We start from the raw sequence: 20,709 nt of genomic DNA, 5'->3' as shown, positions 1-20,709 counted from the left end.
GCCCAGACAATGTCTGTACAAACTGCCTAAGGAGAAGTGCTCCATTGTTAGCTGTATCCTGACAAGCAGCAAGGAAGTGTGCTATGTGCTCATGGGGAGATTCACTCCCATTGAACTTACTAAACTGCGCCTGCCTATAATTTGTTGGGAAAGGAACTAGGTCCACATCAGGTGGGTATGGCTTAACATACCCTGGACGCATCGAGCACTGAGTTTGCATTAATTGGGACTTTACCCCTTCAGCGATCATTCTTTGGATCGCCTCAAGGTTAAGCCATGCTCCTCCATGTTGGCTACTAGCACTTGCGCCACCACCCTCTTCATTTCCTTTGCTCTGGTTATTGCTCATATGAATTCGAAGGGCTGCTAGCTTGTCTTCCTTTTGCTGAAGTGCTGCCGTAAGGTTGGCTAATTGCTCCTCAACTGAACGAGTTTTATTCGCAGCTAGGACTTGTTCTGTATGCTCTGCACCATGGTGAAGTTCTATATCATTTTCAGAAGGACAAGGAGTGCTATATGATAGGGGATTGTAAGACCCCCCATTGCTTGACCCAAGTTCTTCATAATCTGAACCCTTTTGGCTGTGCGTCGTGCGGCGAGGACCTTCTACAACATTCTTGCGTGCCTTCTTCCTCTTGAAGTGTGTTGATGCTAATGAGGTTTTGCTATTGTTGTCTGTCACCGCTTTGACACCAACTGGCATTGCATTGAACACTTCAAATGAGTTACCTGAGACTTTCTTACGAGTTGGTGTAAGTGCATCTAGTGCCCCTTAGTGATTTTGGTGTATTGAAGACTTATAGGTTAAGGGACTAATGCGTGTGTGAGTGTACATAGGTCTATAAGTCTAGGAGGATTTTGATATTTACAGGAAAAGTCGACCCCTAAAAATGAATATCTTCGACTGAAGATTTTGGTATTTCTGAAGACTTCCATGAAGACTTTGAAAGTGAAGAAATTGGTGTGTCCGTGAAGACTTGATATTCATGCGAGAAATATGAAGCTTGAAGACTTTCATGTTCATAGTTTTGTTTTTCTCTTTCTTGAGTCATAGGAAACACCGTACTGTTAAAGGGGGTCGAGGAAATACTAAGGAAAAATTTCCATGTGATGCTCAACTCAAAATCCTACACCTACCAATCCCTTCGAGTGAAGCCATTGGAAATCTCATACAGTTCAGTCAATTTCTTCAGTGACAGAGACGAAGTTCTTCTGGTCTCTGAGAAATTTGTCCTGACTGAGGAGTTAGGAATTCGCCAGTGCGGATTGCCTACACAGTGAGGAACATGATAGCCCTGAGGATTTTACTACTCAAAATTCCGACCGTTGCTGTGCTATGCGCCAGCTGTCCCAAAATATCTATCCACCTAACGGTCATATCATTGAAGGGCATTTATGTCTTATCATGTCGGGCTGCTCCCTAGGCTATAAATAGCCGCCCCCCTACAACCACTAGCTGGTTGGATGCTCCGAGAGAAACTGACACTTGTCATTTGAGAGCAACCCATCCTCCGAGGACTTTGAGCGAAAATCATCAAGTGAGGAAAAACACAAAACCCAAAACCCAAACACCTACAAACCCCAAGTGATTGAGCATCACTGAAGAGATTGATCCTGAGTGGATCAGACGCTTGTTACCTTGAAGACTGTGCTTCTTCCAGACGATTAGGCGTCATGGTCTAGAGCATCCAAGAGGAATTGTGGATCACCGAGTGACCAAGTTTGTGAAGGTTTGGAAGTCGCCTGAAGACTTACCACGAGTGATTGGACGAGGTCTGTGTGACCTTAGTTCAAGGAGAATATGGTGAGGACTGGGTGTCTTGGACTAAGTGTCCTTGACTAGTGTCTGGGACTGTGTGTCCTCGAGTTTAAATACTCAGCCGCTCCAACTAGATTTACAACTGAGACAGCAGTTGGAACTGGTCTACCAAATCATTGTCTTCACCGAGCTTACTGGTTCTATTTCCTCAACTCTTTCATTTCCTCATAACTGTGATGCATGTTTGTTCATATCTATGTTTGAAGACTATGACTGAAGACTTTCTCAATTTCCTCAGTTCAATTTCTTCAGTCTGTTTGTCTTCATCCTGTGTTATCCTGTGATTACGCTTCCTGTACTCTGTGCCTGTCTTCATTTCATCATGATGACTATGCTTGTATTCTGTTGTGTTTACTTTTGAGTACTTATTCCGCTGCTAGTAGTTCTTCGCTAAGGAATTTCCTCACCAGCAAATTCCTCAGTGAAGAATTTCATAAAAATCGCCTATTCACCCCCCTCTAGTCGATATAACGCACTTTCAATTGGTATCAGAGCAAGGTACTCCCTTGTTCTGTGTGATTTTGGTTTAACCGCCTGGAGTTTTAGTTATGTCGACCGCAGGTATGATCAAGGTCTCTGCTGGGTGTCCTACCTTCGATGGGACGGACTACCCCTACTGGAAGAATAAGATGCGAATGCATCTTGAAGCAATTGATAACGATCTCTGGTATGTTGTGGAAAATGGTGTTCCCTCAGTCACACCTTCTCTGAATGCTGCCGATGTGAAGAGATTCAAGCAACTCGACTCTCAAGCAAAGAATATCATATGTGGCCATCTGAGCAAGGGACGGTATGGCAGAGTGAGTGCTTTGGAAACAGCAAAATTTATCTGGGACAGGTTGTCCAAAGTGAATGAAGGAGCCTCAACTCAGCGTGACTCTCGAGTTGATGTTCTTCGCAATCTCTTCAACCGCTTCAAAAGACTCGACAATGAAAATGTTCAACAAACCTTCGATCGCCTCACTGACATCTCAAATGAGCTTCAAGCACTTGGTGCCACTGACATCACTGACCATGAGGTGGTGAAGAAATTGCTGAGATCGCTTGATTCCTCATTTGACACTCTGGCATTGATGATACAAGAATGTGCTGATTACAAGTCACTTGATCCCGCTGATATTCTCGAGAGACTAAATACTCATGAATTCCAACTTGCTGAAAAGAGAGATCTCTATGGTTCAAGCTATGCCAGAACACGTGCACTGAAGGCCAAGGCAGTATCTGAGTCCGAAGATGAAGACTCTGGTAGCAGCCTTGGTGATCCTGAAGAACTGAGCCATGATCTGGCTCTGCTCGTGAAGAAGTTCCAAAAGTTCTCAAGACGTGGTCGCCTTGGAAGATCCTAAAGGAGCAATGATTCCTCATCCAATGACTACAAGAAGAGGCTCTGTCACAAATCCAAGAAACCTGGACATTTCATTCAAGATTGTCCTCAGTGGGAAAAGGAATCAAAGAAGAAGAAATACAAGGATTACAGTTCTGATGATGCGAAGAAAAATAAGAAATCCACAAAATCCTCATCATCAAAATCCTCCAAGCCTTCATATCACAAGAAGAGCATCTCCAAGAAGACCAGGGCATTCATTGGCAAGGAAATGGACTCTGAGGCTGAATCTGAAGAAAATGAGGAAGAGGAGTCATCTGAGGAGTCTGAATCCAGAGTGGCGAGCCTTGCTCTCACTACTGCATTCGTCAGCAAGTCTATCTTCAACACTGAAGAAAATGACCTCACCAACAAGGCTGATGAAGGCGATGATGACTACGCTCCCACCTATTGCTTCATCGCAAAGGGTGCCAAGGTACTCAAATATACCTCCTCTAAATCAAGTGAGAATGAATGTGATGAAAACCTTAAACCCAGCTATTCTAAACTGGCTAAGATTGCTATAAAACAACAAAGGGCTTTAGAAAAGGTTCAAAACATGCTAAATAAAAGTGATGATATGTTGGGTGAAGAAATGGATCGCACTCAAACTTTGACTGAAAATCTTCAGAGACTTCAGTCCAAGCTTCACAAACTTCAAAGTCATCATAACACTCTCATATCGGATCATGAGAAGCTTTCTTATGAATTTCTTCAAAGAAAGCAAGACCTTGAGAAGCTAAGAGTGAGTTATGAAGATCTTTAGAAGGAGCGCGATTCATTACTTGCTCAACAAATCCGCGCATCTCAGGAAGAATTTGTTCCTCCATACTTGAAGTGCATTGAACGTGAATATGCTAATTCTTCACCTGAATGTTCAAATGCTGCTAATGTTTCAAATTCTTCACATGCCTCTACCATCACTAATTCCTCATCTGAGGACATTGCTAGTATCACTGACGATGCAGGGCTGAAGGAATTGTACACGACAGGCATGTACAAAATCCTCAAAGGGCATCAGGCTCTTTGTGATTTGCTTAAAAAGCAGATCCTCAACAAGAACCCTAGGAAAGAGGGTATCGCCTTTGAGAGGAAACTCAATGCTGATGGTACATATTGGAAGCCTGAACAGTACCCCAAAACTACATGGGTTGCTGCAAAGGGACCTCCAGTTGATCCATCTAACTTATCTGGATTTGCATGTGAATCTCCTCATTCTGATGATGAGTCAATTGACTCCAACTATAAGCTATTCAAAAGTCAGAATGGTGAAGTATTTGCTAGATATGTAGGCACTAACTGCAGGAACGGCTCCCCTATGAAGAAAATCTGGGTTCCCAAAAGATGTCTTGATAATATTCAGGTGAATGTCATCATGACGCCACCTGTGAAGAATAGGAACCCCAGATCAAATTCTTCATACGGACCAAATTCCTCATATGGAGCAGAGTCCTCATATGAACATCATCGTGCTAACCCGTCTGTTTCGCAGGGAAGATCTAAGGATTATGGATATGTGCATTATTCTTCAAATCATTATGTCCATAAGTCCTCGAAGAATTTCTCTGCATACTCTTATGCTTACTCTAACCCCTCTTATGTGAGACGAAATGGACTGGCTTCCATGCCATCATTTTCGTATGGAGCTTGCAGAATGATGAACTCTTTGCCACCCCTTCAGATGTGGGTGGTGAAGAAAAAGAACTAATCTCTTCTGCAGGGTCAGGTCTCCAGACGCACGTAATCATCTGAAGAATTTGCTGGAGACCTGAGCATGCCTGATAGGACGCAGGCTAATCATGAAGAAATGAACTTTCATTTCTCACGTCCTCATATTGCTTTATCAGTTCTTTTACTTGATGAAATTGATCTGATGAATTGATGTCATATTCTTCACTGATGAAGTATATGAGTTTGTAAGATGCACTAATTCATCTGCAGGATGATCAACCCAAAGCCACTGAGTGGGTCCTTGATAGTGGATGTACAAACCACATGACTGGTGACAAGAATCTATTGATGGATGCTCCATTATCTCCGTCGCATCTGAAGCATATCATCTTTGCTGACAAAGGCAAAAGTCAGGCATTGGGTCTAGGTAAGGTTGCGATTACAAAGGATCGACACATGGACAAAGTCATGCTTGTTGAGTCCTTAGGATACGACCTTATGTCTGTCTCAATGCTTTGTGATCTTGATATGGTTGTTGTCTTTGGCAAGTACCGTCGTGTTGTGGTTATGGAAGCTGACAATTCCAAAGTCTTCGAAGGCTTTAGGAGAGGAGACCTGTATATTGTTGATTTCTCTACAGGACCACAACCAGCCGTGTGCTTACTTGCAAAAGCTTCAGAAGGCTGGCTCTGGCATCGACGACTTGGTCATGCAGGCATGAGGAATTTGCACACGCTTGCGAAGAAGAAGCATGTCATTGGCATCGAGAATGTCAAATTCCTCAAGGATCACCTATGCGGAGCCTGTGAAGCTGGGAAGATGACCAAGGCCAAGCATCCAGCGAAGACTATCATGACCACCACTCGCCCATTTGAATTGCTTAACATGGATCTCTTTGGTCCTAATCATTATTATGCTATCTCAAATGAAGCATCTCAATATGGCTTTGTTATTGTTGATGATTATTCTCCTTACACATGGGTACACCTTGTAACTTACAAACATGAAGTGCAGGAAGTCTTCAAACGATTTTCCTCGAGGTCTTCAACCAACTTTGGTGTGAAGATCAAGCACATCAAAAGTGAAAATGGCACTGAGTTCAAGAATTTTGATCTTGATGACTATATTGATGAACTTGGTATCACTCATGAGTTATCTGCTCCTTACACTCAGCAGAACGGCGTCGTGGAGCGCAAGAACAGGACTCTTGCTGAGATGGCTCGCACTATGCTTGATGAATACAAAACGCCTCGTCGTTTCTGGACTGAGGCAATTGATACTGCGTGCCACATCATCAATAGAGTATATCTTCACAAATTCTTCAAAAAGACTGCCTATGAACTCCTCACTGATAAGAAACCCAATGTAAGTTATTTCAAAGTCTTCGGTGCTAAATGTTGGATTAGAGATCCTCATCACAACTCAAAATTTGCACCGAAAGCACATGAAGGTTTTATGCTTGGTTACGGAAAGGACTCGCACACCTAAAGAGTCTTCAACAACGTTCTTCACAAAGTTTTTGAAACTGTAGATGTGTGGTTCGATGAAACTAATGGCTCGCAAAGAGAGCACCTACCTACTGTGATAGATGAACCAGCACCTGAGGAAACTATCAAGTTCAAGGCTACTGAGGATGTCATTCCTACTGAAGAATCTGCTGAAGAATTCATTCCAAAACATGAAGAACGTCGAGCTAATGCACCTGAAGAAAATGCTGAAGAAAACGCTGATCAAACTCTTCAACGACAACCAGCTCATCCTCGCATTGCAAAAGAAGTGCAAGTTGAAAAGAACATCAATGACATCAAAGCGCCAGGTCCTCTCACACGCTCAAAAGCTTCACATTTGTCTAACTTTTCTGGGTAGTATGCTTTTGTCTCTATTACAGAGCCCACTAAGGTAGATGAAGCATTTCTAGAGCTTGAGTGGATTCAGGCCATGCAAGAAGAATTACATCAGTTCGAGCTCAAGAATGTCTGGGAACTGGTCAAACGTCCAGATCCTCGCAAGCACAATATCATCGACACAAAGTGGATCTACCGCAACAAGCAAGATGAAAATGGCCTTGTGGTGAGGAATAAGGCACGACTTGTAGCTCAAGGCTACACACAGGTTGAATGAATTGATTTCGATGAAACTTTTGCACCTGTTGCTAGACTTGAGGCTATTTGCATATTACTTGCTTATGCTAACCATCATGATATCACTCTATATCAAATGGATGTGAAAATTGCATTCCTCAATTGTAAGCTTGAGGAAGAAGTATATGTTGCTCAACCCTCAAGTTTTGAAGATCCAAAGAATCCTGACAAAGTCTTCAGACTCAACAAGGCCCTCTATGGCCTCAAGCAGGCCCCACAGGCTTGGTATGATACTTTGAAGGAACTCTTCATGAAGAAAGGCTTCAAACCCGGTTCACTCGACCCTACTCTTTTCACTAAATCTTATGATGGTGAATTGTTTGTGTGCCAAGTATATGTTGATGATATTATCTTTGGCTGTACTGACCAATGTTATAGTGATGAATTTGCCTATATGATGAGTGAAGAATATCAAATGTCTAGGATGTGAGAGTTGAAATTCTTCTTAGGTCTTCAAATTCGTCAACAATACAATGGCATATTCATATCTCAGGAGAAATACCTCAAGGATGTACTGAGGAAATTCGGCATGCAAGATTGCAAAGGCGTCAAAATTCCTATGCCCACAAATGGCCATCTGTGCACTGATGAAAATGGTATTGACTTCGATCATAAGGTATACCGCTCCATGATAGGTTCCTTATTATACTTATGTGCATCTAGGCCAGATATAATGCTTAGTGTTTGCATGTGTACCCGATTTCAAGCTGCACCGAAGGAATCACACCATAAGGCTGTGAAGCATATTCTTCGATATCTAGCTCACACACCAACACTTGGATTATGGTACCCCAAGGGCTTGGCTTTTGATCTTGTTGGATACTCTGACTCTGACTATGCGGGTGATCGTGTGGATCGCAAGTCAACATCTGGTACATGTCATTTCCTCGGACAATCTTTGGTCTGTTGGTCCTCGAAGAAACAGAACTACGTATCACTATCTACTTCTGAAGCTGAGTACATTGCCGCTGGTTCTTGTTGTGCCCAATTGCTATGGATGAAGCAAACTCTCAAGGACTACGGCGTCAACATGAAGAATGTACCTCTCTTCTGTGACAATGAGAGTGCCATCAAGATTGCTCACAACCCAGTTCAGCACTCGAAGACAAAGCACATTCAGATTCGTCATCATTTTCTTCGTGATCATGTGTTGAAGGGCGACATTTCTATTGAGCATGTGAAGACTGAAGAACAGCTAGCTGATATTTTCACAAAGCCCTTGGATGAGAAGAGATTTAGCAAGTTGCGGTGTGAGCTAAATATCTTAGAATCTTTGAATGTTCTTTGAAAAGGACACTCATCCTAACACTTATGCAAAATTGATGACTTAGATGTGCAACACATGAAGAAACGTTTTTCTTTAATCAATGAAGAATAACACTCTTAGTGTGAAGAAATTAACGAAGAATTTGATTCTCAGAACCCTACGATAATTGTACGCGGTATCTGAAATCATCATTCTTATACGGTGGGTCACGCCACCACCAAAAGTTGAAATTCCTCAAATTATTCATATTCTTCAACTTTGCATAGTCTTCACTGGTTCCGTCGTTTTTCTTCATTGGCTATATATATATATGACAGGGCTATTCTGTTACTAGTAACAGAATAATATTTTGTTACCCTCGGCTCGATATAGGCCCTGGTTGAATCTGGACATATCACCCACCTGACGCAACGCGATGCCGCCGCCGGCCGCTCGCCCCACCCTACCCGCACGCTGCCGCCACCGGCCGGCTGCCCCTCCCTCCCCGCGCGCTGCCGCCACCAGTCGGTCGCCCCTCCATACCAGCGAGCTGCTGCCGCCGGCCAGCTGCCCCTCCCTCCCCGCGTGCTGCCGCCACCGGCCGCCCGCCCCTTCCTACCCGCGCACCACCGCCACCACGTCTGTTGTCGTCCTGCACCGCCCAGCCAGCCTCCTTCCGCATCACCGGTGACCTCCTTCCTCCAGCTTGCCGCCACCCACCCTCGGGTCCGTACGCCACCGCCCACCCCCAGGTCCGCGCACTGCCGGCCATCCCCGAATTCGCGCGTCTCCAGCCATCCCCAGATCCCGCGCCACCAGCTGTCGCCTCCCACACACGCGCCACCTACGGCTGCAGGGGGATCCGCGGGGTTGAGATTGTTCCTCTCGGCAGTACACCTGCACGCTCCGTCGTCGGTCACGAGAAGAGCTGCGTGCAGGGCACCCTCGATCCGTTCAACGATCTGGTAGCCGGCGTCCTGGTTCCTTCCCGCATCCGTCGTACTGGTTCACGCACCATCATCGTCGGTCTTTTTCCGGTTTGAGATAGTGAGCGCCACCTGGGAGGACTCTCTGTGAACAAGGCTGCACCATCGACGGCCTCCTCCACCAGTATGTCTACTGCCACCTCTCGATCGTAGTTCCTCTCCACCATTAGAAGCTCCATCCTCTCATCACCTGTCTGTCCCCATACATGCTAAAAATTTGATGGCAAAGCTGATGCAATTTTCATCCATTTTCTGAAGAAAACTGAACTTGGTCAGAGTAAGAACAACTTCAGTTGATGATTGCGGGTTGTGTTTGGAGCTGGATGTGTTTGGAGTTGCTCCGCTATATTTCTTTATTGGTTCAACAAGATAATTGCTCTAGATTTCATTTTCTAATATAATGTTAAAATTCCACTAGATGGAAAATTCTCTGTGTTAGCTACATCAGTACTGCTCAGTATGACAAGTAGCAGTACTAATCAGTACAACTTACACAATATTAGTACCGATCAGTACTATTCTTAATGTTAAAAGTAACATCCATATAGTACTGATGAGTTGTACTGACAAGGATGCCGTCTACAATTCTGAACTTATTGTTGAGTCGTACTAGTACCGATTCAAATAGGAAGCAAGTGTCACATGAATCCTTAATTGAATTGCAAGCAAGGTTGTAATGAGACCCTGGAAAATCACTATTTATTTTATCCTTGGTTCTTAGGAAAGCATGGAAACAATTCTCTGTGTGGTAGAGTATCAGTTCATGTGGAGAAGAACATGTTTCCTACATGAAAAAAAATATTATCAGTTCAATGTGTATTTTGTCATTAGTTCATACAAAATAGTCGTAAAAAATATTTTGATGTGTGTTAGAGAGAGCTCGACTTTATATTATATGGTAGCTCACTCATTGCACAATTGCACAGCATTTTGGCAAGAAAATTCACATCAGTTCAGGGGCGCCTGCATCACGACCTCGCCGTGTCACCATAATCTCTCCTTGATTAGCCACCGGACGAGCCCCTCCTCACACTTTGGCAAGCTGTCACTTCTTGATCCTGTGCCTGGATCCCGTCTACTTCTCTAGGCCTAGAAGTTCTTGCTATTTCCCTGCAACAAAGAAACAATTCTATAAATTTGCTCCTGATTTCATTTAGTTCATGCTGATTTTAATTGAAAATCTCATTTTGTGATTGATTAAATTTTCGAGCACCATACTCCCATGATGTAGGTCTACCGTATTCCATTGCTGGACTATGCCTTCTACCGGCAGCCCCAAAACAAACCTCAAGTCTCATACTTGTTCCTATTTTTTGCAGGATGCAGCAAAAAGCAAGATTCACAAGTTCATCTTATGGATGCTTTTCAATACATCTACTTCCCGTTGGTAAGTCAAATTTATTCTCTGCTTCCATCTTCCTATAGCACAAACATGTGCTTGTGGTTATGCCTGATAATGATTTTGTACACAAAATGGCTTATGGGATATGAGGATAATGTGTATAAAAAATGATTTTTGGTTAATATTTTGTATGATCCATTTGACAGAAAAGATTCCTGTTATTTGTGGAGTTTATACAACTCTTCTGTCATCATAGCTTATTCATGTTGGTAGTCCAGGTGCAAACACAAAATTAAGTTTGTGTGCATCTACAGGGAAGGTTCGCCTACAAAATAGAGTTCACTTCGGTTAAAAAAAGTAAATTTTACATAAAAAATGTTCTTGAAAGTTCAACTACAGTCACTAAGAAAGTTCGTACACTTTATTTTCAGGAGTGTACATCTTGCGCATGCTGCTACTAATCTCAACTTATTGTCCAGTCATACTAGTACTGATGAATATCGAATTGATGAAAAATGTAGTATTACAAGATATTGTAGTACAAGACAATGCACATGATAATGCTCAGGCTTGATGGTTAGATATTGTAGTCTCATAAATACGTGATAATGCTGCCATGATCTATTAGATAACTCATCTCAGCATGATAATGCTGCCATGATTTATATAATTTTGTAAAGAAGATCTATATGTGCAAGTTATCTGATAAAAGAAAGAAGAAAATCCAATTGCAAATTTAGGGAAACATGTGTACCTTGAGAAAAGTTTACAAAATAAATGCTAGGAGGTTCATTTCGTGTTCGTTTAAATGTCTTCAGTGCAAATGTGGAGGGACGGTAAGTTCTACTACCAGTCTACGCCAAGTTCAGGGGCATTGCCACTAATGGAAAGGACAATGAATAAACGACGTCGGATCATAGGTCGAAGGAGGCCGGGTCAAGGCACCATGACTGGTTGTTGTTGTATCTTAGTGTCGTGCTTGTTGATGTGTTGACTAGCAGATCAATATATATGCATGTTGTTTGCTTTTGACATGGTAAAAATAAACTATTGGTACAAATTCTAGTTTCTATATGACAAAAGTTCATTGAGAAAAAAAATCAGTTCAATGGATACGTTGTATCTGTTTATCACATATACTTGCGGAAGAGTTCAAAATGTTCTTCCCTTTCTGGAAATTACATGTGATTATTCATTTATTTTTAGGCCATACAAACAACAATAACTCATTAGTCTTGTATGGCTGAATTTCTTTTCATTTGCTCGTATAACTGGAATGCATCTTTGCTTGTATTATCTCTTGTAACACTAAGATATATTTTTTATGTTGGCATGTCTTTAGGAGCGCCCTGGCCGATCACAGCTACCACCGCAGGCCGTTCAACGCTACCTCCGCAGGCGGTTCATCGCAAAAACAGCGACCTGGATCCCGCTGGTTCCCACCAGCAACGCCCGTTCGAGCACGTCGTCACTCTCCTGCTGCAGCGTGGCTCAGCTACTGCACTTGGTGGAGGTCAGAGCCTTTCCTCTAGTTTCCTCTAGTTTTGAACTTCATGGATCCTTAGTGCCTGAAAGCATTGAACTTGCTGATCCTTCCTTCCTAAGGAAGATGCATTCTGGGTATATCAAAAGCCTGCTGGAGGAGTCACGGGGTCGAGGACCTCCTGCTTAACAGTACAACTCCTTGTTTTGTGGCCGGTCACTCAAGGAGCTGAGTGCAGGCCGCAGTAAGTACATGAGTACTAATATTAGGATATATGTTGTCCCAGTAAGTACATGAGTACTAATTAGCAAGTTTGATTGCTTCTGAAAACTGAAAATGTCAGCTTGTACTGATGCATTCAAAAAACCTGTTGTGTGTTTTCAGGAAAAAAACATTTGTTGGGTTTTTGGTGGCCAAGTATTATTGATATGGAGATGAATAACTATGCGGATGCGCTCCTATTGTTTTTCTGGAAAAAAAACAAGATGCCATGTTTTTTTACTTTATGAGCTTTCCAATTTGCATACTTCAAAGTTGCTGCTTGCTCCCACCCATGAATTGTGCAATTTCAATGGGTGTCGTTGAGCATGTTCGGAAGTATGCCCTTCGTGCAAAAGTGTGAAGTTTTGTCAGTATTTTGTATATTTCATTTGACAGAGGCTTCATGTGGTAGAGGCTTCATGTGTATAGTTCACTCATTTTTTTCTCTGAAACTATGAGTTGATGATAGATTAGAGATGAGTTGATGGTGTGGGTTCAGGTAGTGAGATTTGTAGCTAGTTTGTTTACTTGTTTAGGTGGTTGCAAGGGCATTCTATTTGATTACAGTTAGGCTACCATTTAGTATTGTGGTACTCCGTTGCAAGAAAATTGTGGTACTCCGTTGCCACAATTTCTTTTTCTCCTCTCTTGGGAGAAGGTGTGATTTTTGGACATTGACATACATGTTGATTGTTCTTTCTGGGCGGTGTGTGCTGATTCAAGGGCGTGATGGAGGTTGGTAACAGGGGCGATTCGGCCATGGAGGTGGAGGCAGAAGTGAGCCTGTTCGCGGCGGAGACCTCCGGTTCCCCGGTCCCCAGCGGCGTGGGCTCATCGACCAGGCGGCTGGGCCTCAAGAACAGCATCCAGACCAACTTCGGCGATGACTACGTCTTCCAGATTGCTTCTTGGTAGGCAGATAAGAACAGAGAATGGTGTAGCTTCAGTCTAGCTTCCAGCAAGTTTTTCCTTCCCGTTGCTCATAACTGAATGAACCTGTTGATAAAAATACATGTTACGGTACTTGATATATATAGTTGCATCTAATTTCGTACATCTCATGACAAGCCAGGAGATCTCAACGCTCGTAGTGTCCCTATCAACAAACACACTCAAGTTCTATGCTCCTGCAACTGGACAGTATTTGGGGGAATGCACAGGCCATAAGGGGAGTATCCATGAGATTGCCTTTTCAGCTCCGTCTTCGCTGCAAGTGATATGCTCTTGCTCTGGTGATGGAACTATCAGAGCCTGGGACACAAGGAGCTTCAAGCAGGTCCCCCCTACCACTTTGTGATTTTTGAATACTCATGTTGGTTATACATGGTTACTTTCTTTTAATATTATATAAATTTCGAGCCATCACTATGTTTCTCAGTTTCTGTATGGTAAATATTTTGTACTTTCATTAAGTGTTAATTCTTGTGATGCTTGGTTTGGATCGAGGTTGGTTCATTCTTGTAATTCTTGTTCTTGTTTCTACCTCAGCCAATAAGTCGTATCCGTGTACAAATTTCTAATTTCTATTGCTATTAGTTCAAATGATCAATTGCTATAAGTTCCCCTGATATTGTCCCATCAGTACACATTTCTAATTTCTATTGCTATTAGTTCAAATGATCAATTGCTATAAGTTCCCATGATACTGTCCCATCAGTTCAAGTAATCATTGTTGTCTTGTTTAAGCCGTTTAAGTACAAAATTACTAGTGTTGATCTTTGTGCAGTGATCAGGCCGTTCAGCTCTGCTACCGCAAGCCGTTCACCTCTGCCACATGAGGCTGTTCAACGATGCAGCGCTCATCATGTTGTGTTTTTAAAGTACATGTTTTGCGTGCTTTCTAGTTCACCTATTTAACGATTCTATAGTACACTAGGCGTTTGTGTTATGCCTTAATAAGCATTTGAGAAAACCTTGTATGGATCGAAACTAGCATATGTTTTGTTCTATTCTTGTAAATAAAGCTCCACTTTCGTTTTGTTTGAAGTTATTTGGCAAAAAATAGTATATGTTCTACTGTAAAAGGCATAAAATGTCTTGATGCATGCTAGCAGAAATCTGAAATACACTCAGTTCAGTTCCTATATTTTATTTCAGTTCAATTTAGAACTATTTGCAACTGTTCAGACTTGAGTGTTCCTATATTTTATTTCAGTTCAATTTTGAAGTATTTACAACTGTTCAGACTTGGTTTACAACGGAAAAACATTTGGAAGTTTAGCGAGGGAAAATACTTGTTAGATTCATTTGAAAAGTGTCGTATAGTTCAACTGTTATATATAATAAATTCATAATGAAATGTGGGAACAATTCAATATGTGTGTGTGTTAAAAACATAACAGTACAGAGAAATTTGTTACGTACTCGTCGAAAAAAATCGCATCAGTTTGAGAATGGAAAAAAAATTGGTGCCAATAAAGTTCGAGGGAAAAACAACTTTAAAAGGAAACGTGAGAAGCTCACAAATTAATTATGTGACGTTGACGTCCAAGTTCTACAACTGATCCATACAAACAAAAATGGTGGTCCGTTCTACAAAGGAAAAATGGTTTAATTAAAATATTGATCAGTACATGTTAAAAACGGTGGTCCGTTCAAAATAAAAGAAATGACAGAAATTCAAATTGTAAAAGTTCAAGCAAAAGGAAACCCCATGCAATTCAAATGGTAAAAGTACAAGTCATAAAATAAGAGAAGTCCAGGACATCGTTGTAAAAAAATGTTTAGTTCAAAAAAACATTTTCTTTTTGAAAAAAATATCATTCAGTTTGATGATATAAATCATGCAAGTACAGGGGCGACAATACAATAACATTCAGTTCAACAATATAAACCATGCAAGTTCGGGGCTAGGATATAGTAAACCGTTGAAAATTTACGAGAAAAATATTACCCAAAAAACAGAGCAAAGTCTAATTAGTGAAAACACGCTCAGTACAAACCCATGCAAGCATCAGTACAAGTACCCTTTTTCGGAACCATTCAAAATTACTCTACAAAAAATAGCTCAGTACAAACATACATATATATCAGTACGACTACTCTGTTTTTCACACGAGAAAGCAGCAGGATCCGTCATGCCGTATTCAAAATTACTCTTAAACGGTTGCGAAGTAGAGAAAACGTTCAACATGACTAAGTTTCGCATTTTCGATAGCTATCCAACGGTATATTATTTGCCATATTTCGACAAACTTTTTAAAAAAATGGCGTTCAAAATCAAATTTGACCGTATTCAAATTCGTTTTTAAACCGTAAGGAATTAGAAAAACATTTCTATACGAAAAAGTTGCGCATTTTACATAGCCTTCCAACGCCGTATCATTTGCGTCAATCTGACAAACCGTTTGCAAAAAAACGCGAAAATACGTTTCGCCCAGAATTTCACCTTTTTCAAATTACTTTTAAATTATATAGAATTAGAAAAAACAATACATATATGGAAGATGCGGATTTTCACCAGCTTTCCAACGCCATCTTATTTGCTCAATTCCGAAAAACCGTTTGAAAATTGAGTCCAAAATACGATTCACGTTTTCGGTTTTGAAAAAAATGGGTTTTTCAAAACTGCTCTTAAACCATAATGATTTTTTAAAAACGTTCAATATACTTGAAATATGGTTGTCAAGAGCTTTCCAACGATATATTACACGCCACGTTCCGACAAAAAAATTACAAAAAGTTTTTGAAGTAAAGAAGACGATCTGTTAAACACAATTGAAAGCATCAGTTCAACCGCTTCGAAAACATAAGTACAACCACTTGAAACCGTCAGTTCAAAAAGGGTAACAGGATAATATTCTGTTACGCGTAACAGAATAGCCCAGATGTGTGTGTGTATATATATATATATATGAGTTTACGTCCTCTACAGCATTCACTTATTTCTATTTCTTCAAGTTGGTTTTCTGCTAAGTGAATGTGATCGGACCCTTCCCCTCTATGCTATACTCAACCCAATCTGTTCACAAATTCTTCATGTGCGTTCTATTTGAAACTCGTTCAAAATCTTCACTATGTCCTTGTGAGCTGAAGTAATTGCGAACGGAACTTTAAAACCTATCTTATCGAAATTTTCGGTCTTGCCGCTCAAACCGTTCCGCATCCCACGATACACTTATCCGCTCACCCACGATCTAACACGATCTCCACCTCTCACTACGTGGGTGACACATGTCATGCGAATGAGAAGGGTCAGGGGCACGTTCGTCCAATTTCTTCGGGCGAGCAGTTTTTCACCGTGGCTATAAATACCCCTCCTTCCCTTCCTCACTTCTTTTACTCCGCTCGATCTCTCTCTCCAGCTCGAGCTTCTCAAACCCTAGCGTCGCCGCTACTTCATCACCGCCGGTGAGGAAGAGCTTCACTGCCTCGACCTCGTCGCCGACGTACTCGCGCCGACCGCGGACATCTTCACTCCGCCGCCGCCGTAGCCGTCTTCCTTCACCAAGTTAGGGCATGGAAGATCTGCACGGATGAACTTCACATCTCCTCACTCCAGTTCATCGTGTTCTTCGTCCAGGGTAAATAAAAGTTACTTTTACTGCCCTCGTTGATTCGAATGATTATCTACAAAATCTTCAAAAGTGTTTTTCTTCATATCTTCACACACTGAACACCTCACAAGTCATTTGTTCTTGATTCGTTTCTCTGAGCATCATTTTTCTTCAAGATTCCTCAATTGTGTGGATCTTCGATCTATAGAACTCTGGAACCTAAGACAAAGAATGCTTAGTGAAAATCTTCAAGACTCATCTGGTCAAATTCCTCAAACTTGTTCATTTTGAAAAACCATCTGAGAACGCATATGACCTCTCCAAATTCCTCGCAACTATACTCTGTTCACATGTACACATGTCAGCTGCTGAATCACTAGGTTCTCATCAACTTAACTCATTTGCAGCGTTCCTCGAAGAAAAGTTGCATACTTCTTCAGAGAATTCAATTGTTCAAATTTCTCAACTGAAGAAAATGGCTGATGGTAAAAGGCCACAGAAGGGAGGAAAGAGGCCTGAGGTAAATACAGCGTTTGAAATCTCTGGTGACATATATGCTGGGTACTGCACACCTACTGAGGAAACCAAGAATGAGCGCAAAGTACGCATTCAGAAGATAGAGAGGAGATTGGCAAGAGAATGGAGGGAGTACAAATATGTCACTCCTAAGTATATGAAGAAATTCGCACTCAATCCTCCATGCCCAAGAGCACCACTGGCACTTGGCCAAATTGCTGATCCCACCAACCTCAAGCGAGGTGAGGACTATCCTGATGAATGGGCCAAGCGCCAAGGCAAGTTGGCTAAGGAAGCCAAAGAAGCAGTGAGGAAATTCAATGAAGACTCTGCCGCTGCTGCTGCCTCTGCTGAGGCCTAGGCTATCAAGCCAAAGAAGGCTATGTCAAAGAAGCCTGCGCGCAAGCCAAGTGCTTCATTAGCAATGCCCTCACGGCCAATTCCTCATGCTGCTCATGTTCCTCCAAAGTCCTCAGCTCCTCCGCCAAAGCCTTCAGCTGTTCCGACCAAATCCTCAGCACCTGTGCATCTCGCTTCGTGCCAAAGGACTGTCGGCATCTCCATTGACTCAGGTGTCTTAGCTAGTTCCTCAGCTGCACCAAGTTCCTCAGCTGGCCCCTCACTGCTCAAGACAAAGGCCACTGCTGGACGAGGTCCACGCCCAAGTCCTCAAAAGAAGCAAGTCGCTTTCCAAGTGCCGTCTGATGAAGACGAAGCTGATGATGATGAACTTGCAGAAATCATCAGAGACAGGCAATTCAGGGCTGCTAGAGCCAAAGGATCAGAGGTGCCGCTGCTTTTGGATCCCAAGCTGATCCTCGACTACATTGATGATTGGCACAAGGACCCCAACACTCCCTTGCCTGACTTCAAGTTGACTCCTGGCCAAAGTCACATGCTGACCCACTTCATTCAAGAAGAAAAGTGGAAATTTGAGAAGGCCAGGCAGATCAAGAAAGCGCAGTACATGAAAGAGAGCTATTTGAAGAAAAATGCTGTCTCTATGACAACTGAAGAACTTGTCACTACTCAGACTGAGATTAAGAAACTCAGTGATGACTTTGAAGCATATCGCGCTGATTGGCTTGGAGCCAAGGTTCATTTTGTGAAACTTGCGAATAACTTCACTTCCAATGTTGCAGCCCCAACGCAACAGGAAATTCCTCAGGCTGAAGCATCTGCTCAGCCTACTGAAGAAAATGCCAGCACCGCTGATGACAATCAGGCTGCTGAAGATAATGTGAGTTCCAGGACTGATGACTGCATTCCAGCCGCTGAAGAAATTGCCAGGGCACCCACTAGTGGTGTGCCTGAAGAAACTGAAGAACTCAGGGCAACTGCATCAGTTGTGCCTAAAGAAAATCAACCGGATTCCTCAGCTGCTCATGCACAAACTTCAACTCCAATCCTTCCATCTGCATCGGATGTGAAGAAGACCAAGGCTGCAGAGCGTGCTGCAGTGAACAAAAGGAAAGCATCAGCTGCTTCAGATTCTTCAGCTCCGAAGAAAATGAAGCCTATGACAAGTTCATTTGCACATCCGATTGATGCTGTTCCCATCTCAACCAGGCCATCAAAGGACCTTGTTCCTTTTGATGAAGAATATGTGATCCCCAGCGGATCCGATGAAGCAACTCATTCTGCTGCTTCGTCTGAACCGTTGGATGAAGAAATTGAAGTGGATGCGATCCCTTCAACACCTATCATCTCCTCGCATATGCCTCAGTTCACAGCTGAAGAGGCTGGCGTTGAAGAAATGGAAGATGATGATGTGGACATTGGCTGCTCCACACCCGTAATCAGTGATGAATTCTGGGAAAGTCAGCATCCAAACTCTCCAATGTTCACTCCTCTACAGCAAATTCCTCAGTCCCCCACACAAACTGTTCACATGGGCTCTAAAGAAACTCATCCCACTGCATCTGTCCATGAGGAAATTCCAGCCACTAGCGCTGATGAAACTGCTGCTGCTGAACAACCAACTACGCAGACTTCCACTGAGGAGGAACAAGAAATTCCTCAGCCTAAAGAACCTGCGATTGAGATTCCTGAGGCCGTGATACAACTCACAAACACTCCTCTGCCGAAGCCAAAGGATCCATTCTCACGCAAGCAAAAGTTTAAGGCTGATGATTTCTTTGGCGAGCACGTATTCTTCGAAGATTACAACCCATATGACTCTGCTCGCATTAGGAAGAGGCATTTCTGGACTGCTAGTCAAGCCAATTTCTATTCCTCAGTGCTGTTCAACAAGGAGAAGATTTTCTACCATGAGCATATTCCTCACGTGGATATGGAATCTCTGCCGTGCTTCGCACCAGTCCTCAGTGTTCTTCACGATGCTGGGCTGCTCAACTTTTGCTCTGACATCTGCGATTGGAATGAAGAACTGATTCTTCAATTCTATGCAACGCTGCACATCACCGGAGATGTTGAAGATGTGAATTCATGGGTGCTCGACTGGATGTCTGAAAACACTCACTACACTGCACCAGCCTCTGAATTGCTTCGTGCTCTACCACTCAGTCCTCCCCTTGAAGAAGCTCGCTGCATCTACAGTGAACCTGAGCTCACACATCATTACATGCAGGTGCTGATGAAACCTTTGAAGCCAGGTCAAGCACCAAGAACCAAATTCCTCATGAAGGAATTGCTGTACGTGCCCAGAACTGTCTATCGTATTCTTACGAGGACAATCAGTCCTATCAAAGGCCATGACTCATCTGATGAGGAAATTGTTGGCATCATGAAGAATCTAGTATTCAACATCATTCATGGCATTCCTGTCAATTATCACGATTTCTTCATGAGGACTATGGCCAATGTTGCACTGTCTCTGTTTGAACTGAAGCCTTATTGTAACACCCCGGATATAACTTTCCCAATTTATACTCCAACTCTTGCCATTTCCGGCGTTAAGTTATATTTATTTCTCGGGTTCGGGTCTTTGTCTCCGTGTGTTGTTTTCGTTTTCATGCATCTCATATCATGTCATCATGCGCATTGCATTTGCATACGTGTTCATCCCATGCATTCGAGCATTTTCCCCGTTGTCCATTTTGCATTCCGGCGCTTCGTTCTCCTCCGGTGGTCATTTCTAGCTTTCTTTCATGTGTGGGGATTAAACATTTCCGGATTGGACCGAGACTTGTCATGCGGCCTTGGGTTACCACCGGTAGACCGCCTGTCAAGTTTCGTACCATTTGGACTTCGTTTGATACTCCAACGGTTAACCGAGGGACCGAAAAGGTCTCGTGTGTGTTGCAGCCCAACACCCCTTAAATTTGGCCCAAAACCCACCAAACTCTGCTCCATGTCCTAGAGCGTTCGATCACGATCGCGTGGCCGAAAACCGCACCTCATTTGGACTCTCCTAGCTCCACTT

At 42.7% G+C, this 20,709-nt stretch overlaps 1 long non-coding RNA gene across 1 annotated transcript; it reads left to right on the top strand.

Moving 5' to 3' along the window:
* The first annotated feature begins 10,658 nt into the window (after positions 1 to 10,658).
* On the top strand, positions 10,659 to 13,751 carry LOC125548194. Its single transcript, XR_007300930.1, has 3 exons — positions 10,659 to 11,521; positions 11,911 to 12,132; positions 12,880 to 13,751. It is a non-coding gene; the product is annotated as an uncharacterized LOC125548194 (long non-coding RNA).
* The last annotated feature ends 6,958 nt before the right edge of the window (positions 13,752 to 20,709 follow it).

This window comes from Triticum urartu, chromosome 3 (genome assembly GCF_003073215.2).
Source record: "Triticum urartu cultivar G1812 chromosome 3, Tu2.1, whole genome shotgun sequence".
In the NCBI taxonomy this organism is placed as follows: Eukaryota; Viridiplantae; Streptophyta; class Magnoliopsida; order Poales; family Poaceae; genus Triticum; species Triticum urartu.
This window is presented reverse-complemented; position numbering and strand designations above follow the sequence as displayed.